Here is a 6,545-nt window from a genome sequence, read left to right as displayed (position 1 = left end):
ATCACAATATGGTGACCGTTAGAACCCGGATGAAGTGCATATCTATCCCACCCTGCGGACAATAAGAGAAATGAAAATTCCCACCAGCAATGGCTTTTGTTTAACAGGAAAGAGGCCCTTGACTCTCGGAGGCATTGATACCTTCTGTCACTTTAGATAAGCCACCAGCCACCAATCAGAACCCAGGGCAGGGGTGGGTGTCTGTTCAGATAACGACTGCACAGGACCCCAGCAGGGAGTGAAGTTAAACCCAAAAGCCATTCCGAGGGGACAGGGGACAGTAGATGCTGACACGGAGGAGACTGGCTGTCACTCTCTCCCTGCTGCTCCTCACCAGTCATCCTGGGTTCCTGGGAGCACAAGATCCCACAGAGTTTATGGTCGGTGATTCTTGGCTGGAACGGGATTGTGGATTGTTCCACAGCAAATGCTGTGGAATTCAGAGCCCATGCTGGGAACCCAGACAGTAGCCTTCCCCCTCGGGAACCCTGGGGCTGCTTTGGCAGAGGAAACAGTCAGGATGCCTCTTTTCCGGTCTCCCTCTTGCCCTCACTCCATCACTGTGTCCTCCCATCTTTTCAGAATGTCCCTTCCCGACAACCTGGACTGAAGAAGCTTTGACAATAAACACCAGCCATGCATCTGTCTCTACTCTGCCACTGAATTCATGGTGGGAAAACACTCTTTTGGAAGGGTTAGTCAAATATCAGGTGGGGTGTTGCACAGCTGTAAACCCAGCTATTTAGGAGGCTGAGACAGGAAGAGCACAAGTTTGAGGCCAGCCTGGGTAACCAAAAATTTAAAAACTGGAGGTTGGTGATGTAGCTCAGTGGTAGAGTCCTTGCAGGTACTGGATTTAATCCCCAGTACTGGAGGGGTAAAAGAGAGAGAGAGAGAGAGAGAGAGAGAGAGAGAGAGAGAGAGAGAGAGAGAGAGAGAGAGAGAGAGAAAGCTTGCTTCATAAAATGATGGAGGAAATAAGATTTCCCTTCCCTCTTTCTCCTATTGAAACAATTTTTAAAAATTAGAATTCCCTTAAGAAATATTAAATAGGATTGGATTTAGAAAGATTCCACATTTCAAATACACAGCAATTCTTTGTAATTTGGAAAATTTGATGTTGAGTTAACATTACGCTGTGTCTGGCAATCTTCTGAAGATCATCTGCTGTTCTTTGGGCATTTGAGGAGGGGTTGGGGGACATGAGCCAGAGAAATAGTATTTGGAGAATGTCAGACCCTGGAAGTTTCCAGACCTTCATCTGCCTACCTACCTATCAATCATCTGTTTATTTATGTATGTTTATTTTTCTAAGAGACCAGGGGATCATTATGTTGCCCCAGCTGGTCCCTAACTTGTGGGCTCAGGATCCTCCTGCCTCAGCCTCCTGAGCAGTTGGGTCAACAGGTGTGTTGGTGGTGGTGCTGGCAGACCTTCCTTCATGGTTCTGAGATATGGTCCAGCTGAGCGGGATGGGGAGTTACCAGCTCCGCGACCCTGCAGGCCCCGAGGCTGCTCTGATGGGGGATGACCTGCCTCAGCAGCAGAAAATGGCGGCAAGTGCCGGAATGGGGAGGGGCTGGCTCTAGGGCACCTGTGGATGACCAGAGCAGGGGTGTCCCCTGGTGCCTGGCTGACAACCATCCATTTAATGGAATGCCTCTCTCTGCTCACACGGCTCAGAATCTCTTGTTCTGTCTGCACGAAGAATTCAAGCGGGACATTTTCTCCAAAACACAACTCTATGTCCACCTTGTTAAAATCCTCACGCTCGTTCATGCCAGGTGAGCCAGCGGGGCTCAGTGGGCTTCTGGGGCGATCACACCTGAGGTCAGGAGTCACTGCGAAGGGCCAGTGCATTCACCCCTGTGGCCACTGCGGCTTCACATGTGAGCCAATCCCGAGTGTCTCTCAGTCAGCAAAGATGCCAACGCGCTTGGGGAAAGCCACATTAAGATTCCGGAAGCATCTGTTTGGCATTTCCCTTCTGTATGATCTGGTTCAAAGCCATTCTGTCTGGGTTTGTGCCACATGCATTTCCTAGTCAGCTCTTTTTTTTTTTTATTTCTTTGCAAATCATGATGGTGACACATTTGAAATTCTGCAGTATTTTCCAACTAGGACATCTGGCGAGGGAGAGAGGCATCGTGGCCAGGGGCTTCACCTTCTTGACATGTGGAAGAGCGTTAAGAGGGACTCAGAGTGCAGCTGAGCACGCATCCGGCCCTGGGGTCGAGCCCCAGGCCAAAAAAAGGAAAAAAATGCATTAAGAAAATGCCTAGGGATCATATTCTTGTGTGTATATGCACATTTTGATAAAAAACTATTATTAAGAAGAACCACCATTTGACCCATTTATCCCACTCCTTGGTTTTATACCCAAAGGACTTAAAATCAGCATACCACAGTGACACAGCTGCATCAATGTTAACGGAACAATCCACAATCTGTGGAACAAACCTAGGTGCCCTTCAACAGATGAATTGATAAAGAAAATGTGGTATAGATACACAATGGAATATTACTCAGCCTTAAAGAAGAATGAAATTATGGCATTTGCCAGTTAAATGGATGGAGCTGGAGAATACCATACTAAGCAAAATAAGCCAATCCCAAAGAACCAAAGGCCAGATGTTTTCTCTGATATGTGAATACTAATTCACAATAAGGTGGGGGCTAGAGAAGAATAGAGGTTCTTTGGATTAGACTGAGGGGAATGAAGGGAGGGGAGGGAGTTTGGTGGTAGGAAGGACAGTAGAGTGAACTGGACTTTATTACCCTATATGCATATATGATTACATGACCAGTGTAACTGGACATCATGTACAACCAGAAGAATGAGAAGTTATACTCCATTTAACTGATGTGTCGAAATGCCTTCTACTGTCATGTATAACTAATTAGAACAAATAAAAATTATATAAAAAAGAATCACAATGAAATAAATTTTAGAGTAGATAGATTGAGCGGGGGAAGGGGGAGGGAGAATAGGGCTCACTCCACCTCATATGATGAAAACTTTGTTCCTAAACTGTCTCCTTCTTGGCCAGATACTATCCTCTTGAAACTAAAATAAGCATACACCTCCTGTGACTGTGGAGGCTGAGGCAGGAGGACTGCAAGTTCAAGGCCAACCTCAACAATTTAATGAAACCCTATCTCAAAATAAAAATAAAAAGGACTGAGGATGTAGCTCAGTAGTGCAGAATTCCATGGGAAACCACAGTAACCTCCCCAAATGAATAGTTCATGGGTTTGGAGGATCCTGAGCAGATTATAAAAACCCACATTGCAGAAGACAAGAATCGCCTCCTGTCTTAGAATTACCGGTTCCATGTTCTCCCTGGAGTGTACGTTTCTCTCACGAAATAAACCCTTTGCACTTGTTTTCTAAAAAGAAAGAAAAAGAGAATAAAGAAAAGAAAAACACAAAACACTCCTCAAATAAGATTTAAAAGTACACATCGAAAGAGCACAATACACATCTCAAATATTGACTCAGAACAACCAACAGTGAGATATAGTCTAGTAAAATTCCAAACTTTAGAAAGAAAAGAAAATCCTTTGGTTATCTATTCAAAACCACTAAGAGAAAAAAAGAAAAGGAAAGAAAGAAATTTTATTTTCCTTTTTATAAAAGAAAAAAATTAGATTTTCATTAGAAGAATATAATTAAGATACTCAAGGAAGGAAGATGTAAGGAAAAAATTTTATACCCAGCCAAATGGACTTTTTGGATAGAGTTCAAACGAACTCATCCCCACGGCAGAACTCTCGGAGTGTTGTTTCTGTGAGCCTTTCCTGAAGAATTCCTTAGCGACCAGAGTCTCAGAAGATCAAAATGATCAGAAGTACAATGATACAAGGACCAGCGGGGAACATTAGACACGTGTTACTTGTGGAACTGAAACTAAGAATGGGTCAAAAGGAGAGTGTATTCTACATCATGGCGGTGCGCACAGACAGTGAGATATAGGACAACTGTAAAATATAAAGGGGGACAGGAAAGAACACACACGAAAAGTTTTTAAGCTATTTTTCAATAATTTCATTGATGACAGTAGCCAATGCTGTTCTGAGACTGTTTTATATGTAACTGAATATGGTAAATGTATAATTATGGAATATATTTGTTTGGTCATCCTTATGAACCAGAATCGTCTTTGTAAAGTTGTCAGTGATAAAATTTCATGGTGCCCCATACATTTTTTATGTATTAGCTAAAATTTTTTAAATGGTACAATTAGTTTCTTACTTCTTTTTTTTCTTTATTTACTTATTTTTGTGGTACTGGGATTTGAGCCATGGTCTTGGGCACATCTCATAAATGCTTGACCACTGAGTGACACCCCCAGATCTGAAATGGTAAAATTCAAATATCACCCCAGTGAATTAAGGATCTAGTCATTGAGTATCCAGGTACAGTGATATCACAACAGTGTGACACGCTCCTGATGGAATCTACAGCACCACATAGGTTTGGTTTTCTTTGGTACCAGGCATAGAACCCAGGGGCACTTAACCACTGAGCCACATCCCCAGCCCTCTTTTATATTTTACTTAGAGACAGGGTTTCAATGAGTTGCATAAGGGCCTCATTAAGTTGCTGAGGCTGGCTTTGAACTTGCAATCCTCCTGCTTCAGCCTCCCAAGCTGCTGGGATTATAGGGGTGTGCCACTGTTCCAAGCACTACCTAGCTTCTTGCCCAAGGGATACCACCCGAGTCTGATAACAGCCTCTGGCTCCAGCTACTGAGGGTCAGGAAATAACAGAGCATAGAGGAACATACTGCCTTACACCAAGAAGCTGCAGTCACTAACACACTCTGAGCGAGGTGTTCTGATCAGTCAAATCCCGAGGCTCTTCAACAAATAAGATGCAAGGAAGAGAAAGGAATGGAAGGGAACCTGTACATGAAAATACACTTAAAAGACATAAAGCATAAATATTGGGGGTGGAACGGGGAGGTGCAAACTAATTCTGGTAAAAACTAAATTCAGGCTTGGGCACATTTGGGAGAGAGAACCATAAAGGAACAAGGAAGCTACTGCAGTAAAAATCAAGACCATGATTCCTTTTTGGGGAAAAGAGTGGGTTTTGGTTGAACTTGGCAATAGAGGGGCTTCTAGGATGGCTAGCACTTGGTAAAATGGATTTTGGTTTCATGAGTGTCCACCTTATAATGACTCCTTAAGTTCTATATTTCTTTGGAGAGGTTTCCATTTTACAGTAGGTGAGAAATAGGAGCAGAGAAAGAAGTGATTTTGATGATGGCGGTAGCTGACGTTTATTGAACACTTACTAAGTTCAAGACTCAGCGTCTACCTCGGATCATCTCGTTTAATTTCCACTACTCTTATTCCTGTTTTTTCATATGGTGAAATGGAGATTTACAAAAATCAAGTAATCTGTCCAAGGTCAAGGTCAAGGTTAGTGGGTGGTGGACCTGAAGGTTGCTGATGACCCACAAACAGAGAACCACCACCAAGTAGGTCAAGGAAATAGCCAGGCCATGGGAAATCTGTTCTCACCTCCTCTGCTGAGTATAAGAAGGCAAATGTGCATTATTTACTCTGCAATATTCATTCTAGAAAATTGTGAAAGGTATTTCACCTTTGATAAATAGCCTTTTAGGGGAAAATATTGCCCTAAGCACTTTGCGATACATTGCTGATACACAAGGGAATAACTTGATTTGGAATTTACAAAATAACATATTCTTACAGCGATTTTAAAGATCCAGTTATCTTTTCCCCAATCCTCACTATTAGTTTTGATTTTGCTTTTTAACAACAAAGACGTTGAGCTGGGAAGTGGTAGTGCATGCCTGTATCCCAGCTACTGGGAAGGATGATGCTGGAGTTTGTGACCAGCCTGGGCGACTCAGTGAAATCTCCATTGCAAAAAAAAAAAAAAAAAAAAAAAAAAAAAAAAAAAGGAATTTTAAACAAAATAAATGTAGATTTTGCTTTCTGATGCTGAGAATCAAATTCGTGGCTTCTTTTATACATCTCCATCTATTAATAGTTTTTTAAAAAATTAAATTTTGGCTGTAAAAAGAAGTCATATCTTTTTTTAAAAAAATTATTAAAGTAATAGATTCTGTGGTCTCTTCAAATCACTTTGAAAAATTCAAAGCAAGATATTTTATCTTCCAACATAAAATTAGGCCCTTTGAATTCAGGGAACGTTTTATAATTTCTTGTGTGTTTTCTGCCAAGAGCATTCAAATAAGAGCCAGCCGGTCTTGAGAATCGGGCTTCCTGAATTTGCAATTAGTGATCTGCCCACTAGAGGGGGCTCGTTCTCCAGGCTACTCAAGCCGCAGGACAGGGACTGGAGCTGACCGAAGTCCATTCCTCCCAGAGGGCTGAGAACAAAAGGGTAAATTCTCAAAAAGCACAGGGAACCCAACAGCCAACGCCACTTCTCATAACTTTCACAGTCTCAGCCCCATTTTTTTCATGGACGGACTGAATGTTACATTGTAAAAAAATAAACCATTCAATCCCCCGGACAAAAGTAAAAGGCAGAATAGAAAGCA

This window comes from Sciurus carolinensis, chromosome 10 (assembly GCF_902686445.1).
Source record: "Sciurus carolinensis chromosome 10, mSciCar1.2, whole genome shotgun sequence".
NCBI lineage: Eukaryota > Metazoa > Chordata > Mammalia > Rodentia > Sciuridae > Sciurus > Sciurus carolinensis.
The sequence above is the reverse complement of the archived record's forward strand: the minus strand, read 5'-3'. Positions refer to the sequence as shown.